General features: G+C 40.6%; 1 long non-coding RNA gene across 2 annotated transcripts; it reads left to right on the top strand.

Moving 5' to 3' along the window:
- Nucleotides 1-6: 6 nt before the first annotated feature.
- Nucleotides 7-4,623, top strand: LOC115273707. 2 transcript variants are annotated; one of them, XR_003900913.1, is made up of 4 exons: nt 7-381; nt 464-520; nt 1,321-1,499; nt 4,267-4,623. It is a non-coding gene; the product is annotated as an uncharacterized LOC115273707 (long non-coding RNA). The 2 variants fall into 2 exon arrangements; XR_003900911.1 differs by having other exon boundaries at nt 461-520.
- The last annotated feature ends 7,925 nt before the right edge of the window (nt 4,624-12,548 follow it).

Genomic DNA, 12,548 nt, shown 5'->3' with positions numbered 1-12,548 from the left:
CGGCCGGCGGGGGCGGGGGCCTGGCGAGCGCGGCCACGGTCGTCCCCCGGCTCCGGGTCGCTGCGGACGCGGTCTTCCCCGCGCTTGAAAAATTCAGCCAGCCTTAGTTTTGTTTCTCCAGGGGAAATGGCAGGCGGGTTTTGTAGGGAGACGTAGGCATATCCGTTCATAATATTCCGAGGTTCGTCTTTTAAGGGCAGATTTGGGAGACGGTAAGAAACAGGAAGGTATTGCTAAGGCAAAACTGGGCCGTGCATTTAAACGCGAAGACTGAGAACAGATCAACTCATGTTGGTGAAATGGCTTTGCTAACTGAAAAATATCTTACTATTAATTGTTAATTATTCAGCATTAAAACAGGAAGCCCCAAATGGACAAATGGTAAGATGGTTCAGTGAATAGTTTGTAACATGCTTGATTGGTGCAGGGCATTCAGTATTGTATTTTCTATTCTGTTTAGCAGATGATACTGGAAAACAGGGAAAGAGTCTGAAGGGATTCTGCTAAATGCCTAGAACCGGTAAGAAATCTAAGATGTAAATACGTGGTGGAAGGTTTCTTAAAAGTGAAGAAACACGATTCGGGCTGGTAAATTTTAGGTTGGGCTGATACAAGTTGCGAAAATGTTCACATCCTGGGGAACTTTGTGTTTGTTTTGCGAGTATTGGTATTTTATCAAAAGGACCGTTAAGTTCTTGATAAGGTGAGGGCGGGGTAAGTTTTGCATAACCGGCGATGAAAATGTGTGTTTGTAACTGAATTAATTGAACAGGAAAAACAAGCAGAAAGTGGCAGCAGTGTGGAGGGGTGTTCAGAGCTAGTCTCTGGAGGTGGGTAGCCTAAATTTAAATCCCAGCTCTGCCACTCACCATGGCAAATTATTTTTATCTCCGTGCGCTTTAGTTTCTTCACCTGCAGAATTGGGAAGAATAGCTCCTACCGCGGGAGGTCTCGTGGGGTTTATTAACGCGTAAAATACTTCCGTAACCATGTCCAAGTGTACAGTAAGCAATACATTGGCATTTGGTATTACTATCAGTAGCAGTAGTAATAGTAGTATTTAACAAAATAATAGAACCAGAAGTTAAGGTTTAAGGAGGAAGTTTAACTATAGGTCTGCCCTGACCTTCGGTGATGTGATGTCCCCATGATTCCATCCTAAGTTGAAAATATCCGAGGTCAAAATGCATTGAATACACTTAACCTGCTGAACGTCAGTCTACCTACCCGCCTGCCTTACCTAAATGAGCTCAGAACACCCACGCCTACATTAACTCCAGGTGGTCAAAATCATCTAACATAAAGCCTGTTTTATAATAGTGTTTGGATACCTCATGTAATTCATTGAAAACTGTACTGAAACTGAAAAGCAGACCGATTTTAAGTGCATCCTTTGTTTACCCTCTGATCGAGTGGCTGCCTGGGAGCCACGGTTGCCATTGCTGCCCAGCGTCACAAGAATACCCTACGGCCTATCTCCAGCCTGGGAACACGTCCAGGTAAGATTCAAAGTGTAGTTTCTACTGAATGCGTATCACTGTCACACCATCGTAAAGTCAAAAGATGTTTAGTCCGGCCATTGTAAGCTGGGAACTAGCTGTAGTTCTGTCTTCTTTTCTCCTCTGTTTTTGTGGCTTTTATCCTTGCAGATAAATCTGCCTTTAGTTTTCTGTGTACCAGTCTCCAGAATGCTGGAGACATTGCTAAAAATGAAAATGTGCTCCGTACAAATTTTGGCTAATGGTGTCTGCTTCAACCAGGAGCACATATTTTTTTATTATGCACGCAGCTTAAGGTGGTTAGTCATATTATTAGCCATAATTATTTTCCTGACCTAATTGTCATACAGTTATGTGATATTTTGTGTTTTCATAATGCCTTACAACCACTAATTGTATAAAGGGGTCTGTTTAACACAGGCTTACTTAGAGTTGTTTGGATATGATGCTGCCTGTCTTTGTACACTTATTATGAATGTAATAAAAAATGTTTTGTTCCAGATTAATATCAGTATTTGGAATGATGATTTCATCTACCTGATAACTTGGCTCCAAGACATACGAGTTGGACTAGAATTGTAATTGAACAGCTACCCTTCCTTCTTCTCATCCTGGGCAGCCTGTAGTGATGCTGACATTGTCACCAGCCTTATGCACAGGCACAGCTGGGCCCCCTTCAACACAGTGTGATTTCAGAAAGCATAATATGGGCTTCCCTGGCCTCCAAAACACTTAGGAATGGGAACCTAAAATTTCTCAATTAGAACTTTATTTCTTTATTCCTTTGGCTTAAGCCAAATAAGAAATTTAGTCCCCGCTAAAAATTCAAATGCTCTTGGGAAAGATAACACATCAAATTCTACCATCCCTTATACTTTGGGTGAATGAATTTGTTCAGTTCTTTCCTAAATGATCAGTGAGGACACAGAAAAATCCATAAAATTGACACTCAGGATGAAGTTGAAGAAAGAGGAAGGAGAGTTCAATGACACCCCCTTCCAATGTTTGGCAGACTTCTTGTTAAACTGAATTTAACAGCATTTCATTCCAAAGTGCCACTCCAGCTACAATAAAGGGAGTTCTTAGAGTATAAACCAGAAGAACACACAAATGAAGAGAGGAATGGTAACAAACATTAGAAAGTCATGGTAAAGAGAATAATTGACAGGATGCCTTAAGAAATCCTAAGGCAGCAATTTAGAAAACTAAGATCCAAAGTGACATATTATTACAGTCACAGAAACTCTCAATGGCTCTGAAATTGGTAGCAGTCAGTACTCCAGAAGTAGAGGTAAAAGAGGGACCAAATACAGCAGGATGGACCGAAAGTTTGTTCGGAAGTAGATAGATCCATTCCCACTGCCCAAGATTGGGTGCCCCCTTTTCGCCCTGGTTTTAGATTAGAGACCAATTCCAGGAAAAGATCAGAGGCCCCATGGTGACTGGGTGAGGAGGAAGAAGAGGATAAAGTGAAGGTAGATACTGTGTATATTGAACACACATCCCCGTCCCTCAGCTTCTTCTTGGCCCCCAGAATAAAGGCATCAGGCTGGTTCCACCCAGGAAGGAGAGAGAGAGGGTCTCCTCTGGACAATCTGATTTATCTAAGGGAAAGGACCTAAAGAGACTGAAGAGACTGAGATAACTCTGTGGTACAGCCTCCAGTTGACAAGCTCTGTGTGCATGCTTGGAGTTTACCTGAGTTTTTTCGTGTACCTCTCTTAAATGCGATCAGAGAGACTGGGGTCTTCAACAGTTTGAGGAAAGTTAGTGATAGAGACCAAAGAAAAAGTAGGACAGGAAAAACACTTGGAAGAAACAGAATTGTTTACACTCAACAGATAGGGAGAGATGGAAAAGAAAACTTAAAAAAAGTATCATTAATATTTTCAGATACATGATACAGCATTTGTAAAACAATGGCATTGCTATTTTTAAAAAGCAGCATTTAGAATACAAAAAAGAAAACCTTAGAGATCAAGAATATGATAACAAAAGAACATTGGATTCAAAGAAACATCCTACACTATTTCCAATGAGAGAAAAAAGGAAGTCCATAACCAAGAATTAAGAATTACAATGTAATGACACTTTTCTTTTTTTTTTTTTAATATTTTTTAATGCTTTATTTAATGTATTTATTTTTGAGAGACAGAGAGAGACAGCTAGAGCAGGGGAGGGTCAGAGAGAGAGGGAGATACAGAATCTGAAACAGGCTCCAGGCTCTGAGCTAGCTGTCAGCACAGAGCCCGACGCGGGGCTCGAACCCACGAACCGTGAGATCTGACCTGAGCCGAAGCCAGATGCTTAACCAACTGAGCCACCCAGGCGCCCCAATAATGACACTTTTCAACAACATGAGAAATGGGAAGGCATTGGGACAATGCCTCTAAAATTCTGAGGTAGGGTACCTGAGTGGCTCAGTCAGTTAAGCAATCAACTTTTGGTTTCAGCTCAGATCTTGATCACATGGTTCCTGAGTTCGAGTCCCATGTTGGACTCTGTGCTGGCAGTGAGGAGTCTGCTTGGGATTCTCTTTCTCTCCCTCTCTCTCCCCCTCACAATCTCCCTCTCTCTCTCTCCTCCTCCCACTCTCTTTCTCTCTCTCTCAAAATAAACATTATATATGTGTGTGTATATGTATGTATTTCTGAGGTAAAATAATTTTGTCTAGCATTATGTACCAAGAAAGTGAAGTATGACAATAAAAAAATCTTTTCGGATATGCAAGTTATTGAAATTTCTTCTATCTTGCACTTTTTCGCAGGAAGTTTTCAGAGGATGTGCTCCAGCAAAACTCAGAGAGTAAACCTATGGGAAAGAAAGATAAAGGAATCAGATAACAGAGCCCATCATAAAAGGGAGGTGAAGGAAATTCCTAGGATGATGGCGAAGCAAAATTCAAGCATGTCAACTATGCCTCAAGCTGGGACAGCTAACCAACCAGTCCAAACTGGAGCAGGTCTGAAGGTGAAACCGATAGATGAATTATCTATGTGTTTGAGAAAATATTCAAAATAGAGAGTCTGATGTTGAATTAGCGATAAGTACAGTGAGAGCTAAGCAGAGAAAACTACATCCTTCTGAACACCAACAAAAATAAAATACTCTATTGGAATAAGTAGTCATAGTATATACATGACTTGACTGTAAATACATTTATATAAACATAGTAATGTAAACACTAAACTTATCACATTGCTGCTATATTAGGAAGATGAAAGAATGGATATGTGTTGGAAGAGGGGGGCATGTGTGTGAGAAAGGGATGGGGAGGAGAGAGAGAGAGGGAAGCTAAGTCCTCATCATCTGTGTGAAGAAACACTAGATATTGCTTAAAACTGAACTATCATGAAGTGAAATTACAAGCATGTTATTTAAAGAAAGGAAGTAAATAATAAGAGTCTACTCAAGGTGTTAAAAGAGATTGCCTCTCTGAAGCAGGAAATTGGGAATTTGGGAGGAAACACAGGGGCTTTCATAACAAACCACGTAAAGTTTCTTAACTAAACTATATCCTGGTGCGACCGATCTCTTTGTTTAGCAAGGGAAGAAAGGAGAGGCAAGAGATCACTTCTGGGACTTTTGAAAAAGCTCATACAAAATGATAAAGGTTAATTATCATAGGATAAAGGAGAGGGTACACTTGAAAGATGTTGTAAAAGCAACCAAATTATTGCAAGTGATTAAATAGGAGTGAAGGGAGAAGAAAGCAGGGATGTTGCTGGAGTCTCCAGCTTGGATGAGTTACTCAAAGGTAATATTAATTGAGATGTAGAAAGATAATGAGATTTTTTTTTTTACATGTTAGATTTGCTTATCTATACGGTAAGTCTCAGTAACCACATCTAGTACAGGGTGATAAATTTAGGAAGTCAGGCGATCTGGACTGGAAATAAAGATTGAAAAGTTCTCTCTTATGGGTGGTAAATGTAAGTGAGATATTTCAGTGAGATGGTATAGTGGAAGAAAAAAGAAGCAATACAAACTTGAAGACTCCCTGCATTTAAGGGTTGGAATATGGAGGAGGAATTCATTGGGAAAAAGCAGTCAAAGAGGTGGGAAAACATGTCATGAAAAAGTTCAGGGGGGCGCCTGGGTGGCTCAGTCGGTTAAGCGTCGGCTTCGGCTCAGGTCATGATCTCACGGTTCGTGGGTTCAAGCCCCGCGTCAGGCTCTTTGCTGACAACTAGCTCAGAGCCTGGAGCCTGCTTCGGATTCTGTATCTCCCTCTCTCTCTGACCCTCCCCTGCTCATGCTATGTCTCTCTGTCTCTCAAAAATAAATAAAAGACCTTAAAGAAATTGAAAAATTTTAAAAAAGAAAAAGTCCAGGGAGAAGTGAGTTTCTAAAATTGGGAATTTGGTTCAAGATAAAATGGTAAGTTTGCACAGGCTACAGATTTCATTTCCTGAACTCAACCCTACAGCTGCTGTAGAAACAAGAGGGAAGCCAGTAAAGCTCAGAAAATTACAGAGCAACTGCGAAAACTCCTTGGTCAGTAGAGCAGATAGTTCTGGTATCTGGTGCCACATTCCCTTTGCCCATTTCTTTTTGTTCTAATGTTTCATGTATTTTTGAGAGAGAGAGAGATAGAGACAGCATGAGCAGGGGAGGGTCAGAGAGAGAGGGAGACACAGAATGGGAAGCAGGCTCCAGGCTCTCAGATGGTGACCTGAGCCGAGGCCGGACACTCAACCGACTGAGCCACCCAGGCGCCCTACCCCTTTGCCCATTTCTGATTGTAGTTGTAGCTGCAGTGGGCGGTTCTGGCAAGCTCAGACTCCCCTCATGGTGACAGCATTCATCTCAGTCTCACTTAGAATTTCTGCCACTAAAAATTCTGTCTGGGGAGCTTGCTCCTTCCAAATGCATGATGGAGAACCCATGAGGACAACGCTTAGCCAACAGGGGATGGAATCTAGTAGATAAATACGCCAGTTGCCTATTCTCTGATGAGATGCAATTCTAAGAGGTGTTCTGAGCACTTTTCAGGAGGTCCCAGTAAAATTAAGTACCCCACAGCAGTGACCTCAATAGCCTTCCTATGCCTTTCTTCCTTCGTTCTTATTCTGCCCGCTCCCTCATTTCCCAAGATCTGAAGTAAACTACTTACAGTCAGGTCTTTGTCTGGGGCTCTACTTTTGAGGAAATCCACTGTGTATGGGAATTAGAGTGGAGGAGGTCCAGAGGAGAAGGCCAAGTGCCACAAATAGGGTATAGACCAAGGGAGATCCACTTCATCCCATAGGCTAGAAAATTACTTACAGTAAGGCTACGATTCCTGGAGTTGAGCAGTGCCCTATGAGGTCCAGTGGCATGTTATATTTTTAAAAAATCCCAAATAATAGTGACTTAAAGAAGTTTCTTTCTCATTCAGGTAAAAGCATTTTGCCTTGTAGGTAGCCAGGACTGGTATCAGCACATTATGGAGACATACTCAACTTTCTGCATCGCATTCAGCACTGTCACACTCATGATCACTTCATGGTCCCGTATAGGTGCTCCAGTTCCCAGTTTGGGGGAAGGTAGCAGGAGGAAGCAAGGGGAAAAGGGGTACCAATTCCCTTGGAACAATTCTTTCTGAAAGTTCCACACTTCTGCTTACTTTTCATCAGCCAGGATTTATGTAACCACACCTGGTGGTTGGGAAAGAAAGTTGGGAAATGTAGTGTTTAATTCTGAGTAATCACCAGAAAAATAAAAATGCAAAGCATAACTTTTGAATTCAATACAAAAAAAATTGCTCAATCCAATGGAATGTGGGGAAAAAGAAAAAATGTATATAAAGGCATGAAAAATAGATAACATAAAATGGGTTTTTGTATCAATTATAATAAACATAAATGGACTAAATTTACCAATTGAAAGCTAGGGATATGTAGATTTGATTTTTAAAAATATCTACTACTTTATTTTCCAGAAGAAAAAGGCTGCAATAAAGGAATAGAAAAATATAGACCATAGAAATATGAATCAAAGAAAAACTAGGGTATCAGTTACAGACAAAATAGAATTGAAGGTGAAAAATATCACAAAAGGTAAAAACAGATATTACCTATTGATTAAATAATAATGGATCAAGAAGACACAATGCTTATTTTCATAAATATACTTGACATAGACACAAAATATGTAGTATAGACACAAAATATATAAAACAGTAACTGACAGAGCTACAAAGAGAATAGGCTAGAGTAAGGGGAGAGATGATTTGGGGAAGTCTTTATTTTATTTTTTTTAATTTTTTTTAATGTTTTTATTTATTTTTAATACAGAGAGAGACAGAGCATGAGAGGGGGAGGGGCAGAGAGAGAAGGAGACACAGAACTGGAAGCAGGCTCCAGGCTCTGAGCTAGCTGTCAGCACAGAGCCTGACGCGGGGCTCGAACCCTCGAACGTGAGATCTGACCTGAGCCGAAGCCGGAGGCTTAACCGACTGAGCCACCCAGGCGCCCTATTTTATTTTTTAAATGTTTACTTTTGAGAGAGAGAGAAAGAGAGAAAGCCCTGAGAGTGGGGGAGGGGCAGAGACAGGGAGACAAGATCCAAAGTGAGCTCTGCACTAACAGCACAGAGCAGGGTGCAGGCTCAAACTCACAAACCATGTGATCATGACCTGAGCCAAAGTCAGACACTTAACCAACTGAGCCACCCAGGCGCCCCAGGGGAACTCTTGTCTTAAATAAAGTGGCCAAAGAGGTCTTCTCTGAGGAGGTGCCATATGAATGAAGCAAGGGAATTAGCTTTGTGAATAGGAGAGAACATTTCTGGCGGAGAGAAGAGCACTGTGCAACGCAGTCAGAGAGGTGGCCGGGGGTTAGAACAATAGAGTAGAGCAGTAATTCTCAATGCTGTCAAATCCCAAGGTCCCCCCCTTTCTTCATGTAAAAATGTTAATAGAAGCATAACAAGCACAGAAAAGTCATCTGTGTAAAGCACAATGAATAATCACACAGTGAACATCGGGGCAGTCGCACCCACGCTTCATACGTCAGAAGACCTCTTTTTTATTTTTATTTTTTTTAATGTTTACTTTTGAGAGAGAGAGAGAGGGAGGAAGGGAGGGAGAGGACGTGTGAACAGGGAGGTGCAGAGAGAGAGAGATGGAGATCCAGAATCCAAAGCAGGCTCCAGGCTCTGAGCTGTCAACATGGAACCCAATGCGGGGCTCAACCCCACGAATCATGAGATCATGACCTGAGCCGAAGTCGGACGCTTAACCGACTGAGTCACCCAGATGCCCCTTGAATCAGAAGCCTTTTAATGCCCATTTCCTACCACTAACCCTTGCCATGAGCTATCACTATTATGACGTCTAACACCATACATTAGTTTTGCCTCATTTTGAACTTTATATACATGAAATAATGTAATATATATTCTATGATTGTTGGGTCCAGTGTTCTGAAAGTCAAGTTTGTGGTTCTGATGTTCTGTATCCTTAGTAATGGTTTGCTTGTTCTCTCAGCTTTTGAGAGATGCAATGAAGTGATCCACTGTGATTATAGCTTTTTTTTTTTTTTTTTACTGTTATGCCAATTTTTGTTCTATATATTTTGAAGCTATGTTATGTGTATATTCAGATTTTGACTTTTGGTAACTTGTTGGTGGATTGACTCCTTTATCCTTATGCATGTCCCTTTTATGAGAATAATGCTTCTTGCCATAAATTTGGTGCTTCATATAAGTACAGCCGGTTACTGTTTGCATAGTGTATTTCTCCATCTTTTTACTTTCAAACTTTGTGTGCTTAAAAAATAGGATGGGTCTGTTAACAACATATTATGGGTTTTTTTCACCTAGTATGACAGTCCGAGTTCTTGGAATATTTAATCTTTTTAATGTAATAGCTGACATATTTGGGATTTTTGTCTATCAGCTATTTCTTTTCTCTATTATCTGTTTTTTGTTTCCTTTTCATTCATGTCTTACCTAGGATTAATCAAAATTTTTTTATTTCCATTTTTTTTCTTTTTGTTAATTTGTTCGTTATGATTATTTAAGGTTGATATTTTAATAATTTGATGTTTATGTAACAAATTAACAAGATTTGTTAATTATGTTTTTTCTGTATCTTTTATTTTTTATTGTTTTTTTAAATGTTTGTCTATTTTCTTTTTTTTTTAATGCATTATTTATTTTTTTGATACAGAGAGAGACAGAGCAGGAGAGGGGGAGGATCAGAGAGAGAGGGAGACACACAATGAGAAGCAGGCTCCAGGCTCTGGACTATCAGCACAGAGCCCGATGCGGGGCTTGAACCCATGAACGTGACAGTGTGACCTGAGCCGAAGTCGGAGGCTTAACCGACTGAGCCACCCAGGCACCCTGAAATGTTTGTTTATTTTCAAGAGAGAGAGAAGTGTGAGCAAAGGAGGGGCAGATAGAGAAAGAGACAAAGAATTTGAAGCAGAATCTAGCTCTGAGCTGTCAGTACATAACACAATGTGGGGCTTGAACCTATGAACCCTGAAATTGTGACCTGAGCTGAAGTCAGATGCTCAGTTGGTTGAGACAGAATGCAAGCAGGGGAGGGGCAGCGAGAGAGGGAGACACAGAATCTGAAGCAGGCTCCAGGCACTGAGCTGTCAGCACAGAGCCCAAGCAGGGCTCAAACTCATGATCTCATAGATCATGACCTGAGCTGCAGTTGGTTGCTTGACTGACTGAGCCACTCAGGCACCTCCTCTTTTTCTTTTAAAGATAGCTTAGAGATTATAACATATATCCTTGACATGTTTTAATGTACATTATTACCTTTATCACTTCTATGATAAAGATAGGACCTTAAAATACCTTAGTTTTATTACCTTTTGCTCTTTATTTTTTTTTTCAGCAATACTCTTATTTTAATGAACGCTTTTCCCTTTTTAATTTTTCATGGACATTGTATGGTCCGCCAAATATTAATCTATTACAGAAAGGGAATTGTTGCAGAATTTTCCCGGGATCTGTATATAACCAGGAATGTTAAAAGGTTTACTACCAATAGGAAAGAAACCCTGAAACTCCTTGGCTAATAATATGTATCAACCAGCAGAAACACACATTTCAGAGAGCCCTGCTCTCGCTACTTGTTCAAGAGTGTCCGCAGCCCCATTGCACACTTCTCCCAAGAATTATGGGCATCCAAAGCGGGGTTCTCACATGTGGGCTTGGGGTGTTCTTTCAGGCTTTTAGATACAGGTCTCTTGTGGACATCAGCTGCCAAGAAGTCTTTGAAGAAGGTTTTTCTCACTGTTACACCTGCCAGCACCTGTGAGAGCCCACTCTAGGTCTTTCCGCAGGGCACTTTGCCCTGGGAGCTCAGCGGTACACCATTTAATTTCAAGGGCAAACTGGTGCCTGTCCCCTTCACTGAACAGAAGTCAGGCTGGGGCCTGAGCAGAATGAAAAGAAGCATCTTCTTCCAGCTTGTGTTCTTTAGACCATTGTCAGACATTTTATATACATATATATATTTATTATTTTTTTGAGCAGTAAGTATCCATTTGTATTTACTACATATTTAGTTCCTCTGCTCCTCATTCCTCCCTTCAATTCCTGATTTCTCTTTAGGTTAGTTTCTTTTTACCCTAAAGAAATCCCTTAAGTTTTGTTTTTTGGGTTTTTTCTCTCTCTCTCTCTCCTCTCTTTTTTTTTTTTTTTTGGCCTGAAAACATCCTTATTTCACCTTTATTCCGAAGGATATTGTTACCTTTATGTATTATTTTATCTTTATTTGTTTATTCACTTATTTCACTTTCAATGCTGAATAATATTTCACTGGAGTTTTTGGTTGGTACATAGTTTTTTTTTTTTAGCATCCTAAAGATGTTATTCCATTTTTCTGGCTTCCATTCCTTTTTTTTAGAAGTCAGCTGTCCAGTTGATTATTGCTTCTTGAAAGTAATGTATCCCACAGGATGATTTTGCTGATTTATAAGGAAACCTAGAGAATATATATGGGAATAGAGCTTAAGATGTGAAGTTGGGGTGGAAGGAATATAAAGTTGGATCAGGCCAAATATTGGCCCACTAATGAGAGATTCCAAATTTAGTGTCTTGGATAAGCATGGAATAAATAGATCCAATTATTTGTTTGGTTGGTTAACTCAAAATCTGGACCCAAAGGCACCTTCCATTAAATGAAGTAGAAATGTACTGTAGAAGAAGCTATTCAGGATATTGTGAAGTTTAAGGAAATTGGAATCCTAGTGGATTAATCACATCAGACCCGCTCACCCACCCTCCCACTGTATCCAAGGGGACCCACAGGATACACTCTTTACCAAAACAGTGAGAAATAGAGTCAGGAAGGGAGACCCACATCCTTGAAGAGTTCTGTGGTGGCGCTTCTCTAGGCTAGTAACTGCAGTTGGGAAGTACTGGCATCCCCTAATTAAATGGGGATGCTGGGATCCTAGGATGGCAGGGGCCAAGTGGCAGCATTTAATTACCAAAATCAAGGTAGATGTAGTTACCATAATGGGCAACAGAGGCAAAGCAGTAATTAGAGTAGCCTAATCTAAAGAGACGTTTGGCATTAGCTAGTTATTATGGTGTCCCTGCAGTTAATGCAGATGGGTATCCCAACTAAGGCTTACTTGATCTCTTACTCTAAGTCTAACAAAAAGAAGTCTGACTTGAATCATCAAGACAAAGAGCCTCATCTCTTTGCTCGTTTCACAGATCTGAGTCATTTCCTAGACTTGAGTCATTTTACTGACCTGGAGTCACTTAAATGAAGGGGGGAAGCCAGGTACTCTTGAGAAAGGACCATGTTATACTGCCAAATATTTATACTGTTGGTCTTTCTAGCCTTCCTCCGAGGTATGTTTCTTTTTGCCAGGGCGACTATGTACTGGGGAAAGGGGAAAAGTAAGACTTTTCAAGGGATTACTAGATCCTAGCTCTGAACTAACACTAATTCTTAGAGACCCAAAATGTCATTGCAGCCCAACAGTCAGAGTAGGGCCTTAAAAAAAAATCATTGTCAAGTGATCAATGGAGTTTTGGCTCAGCTTCTTTTCATAGTGATCCCAATGGGTATCTGAATCTACCCGG

Source organism: Suricata suricatta, chromosome 2, assembly GCF_006229205.1.
Source record: "Suricata suricatta isolate VVHF042 chromosome 2, meerkat_22Aug2017_6uvM2_HiC, whole genome shotgun sequence".
NCBI classification, from domain to species: Eukaryota; Metazoa; Chordata; class Mammalia; order Carnivora; family Herpestidae; genus Suricata; species Suricata suricatta.
This window is presented reverse-complemented; position numbering and strand designations above follow the sequence as displayed.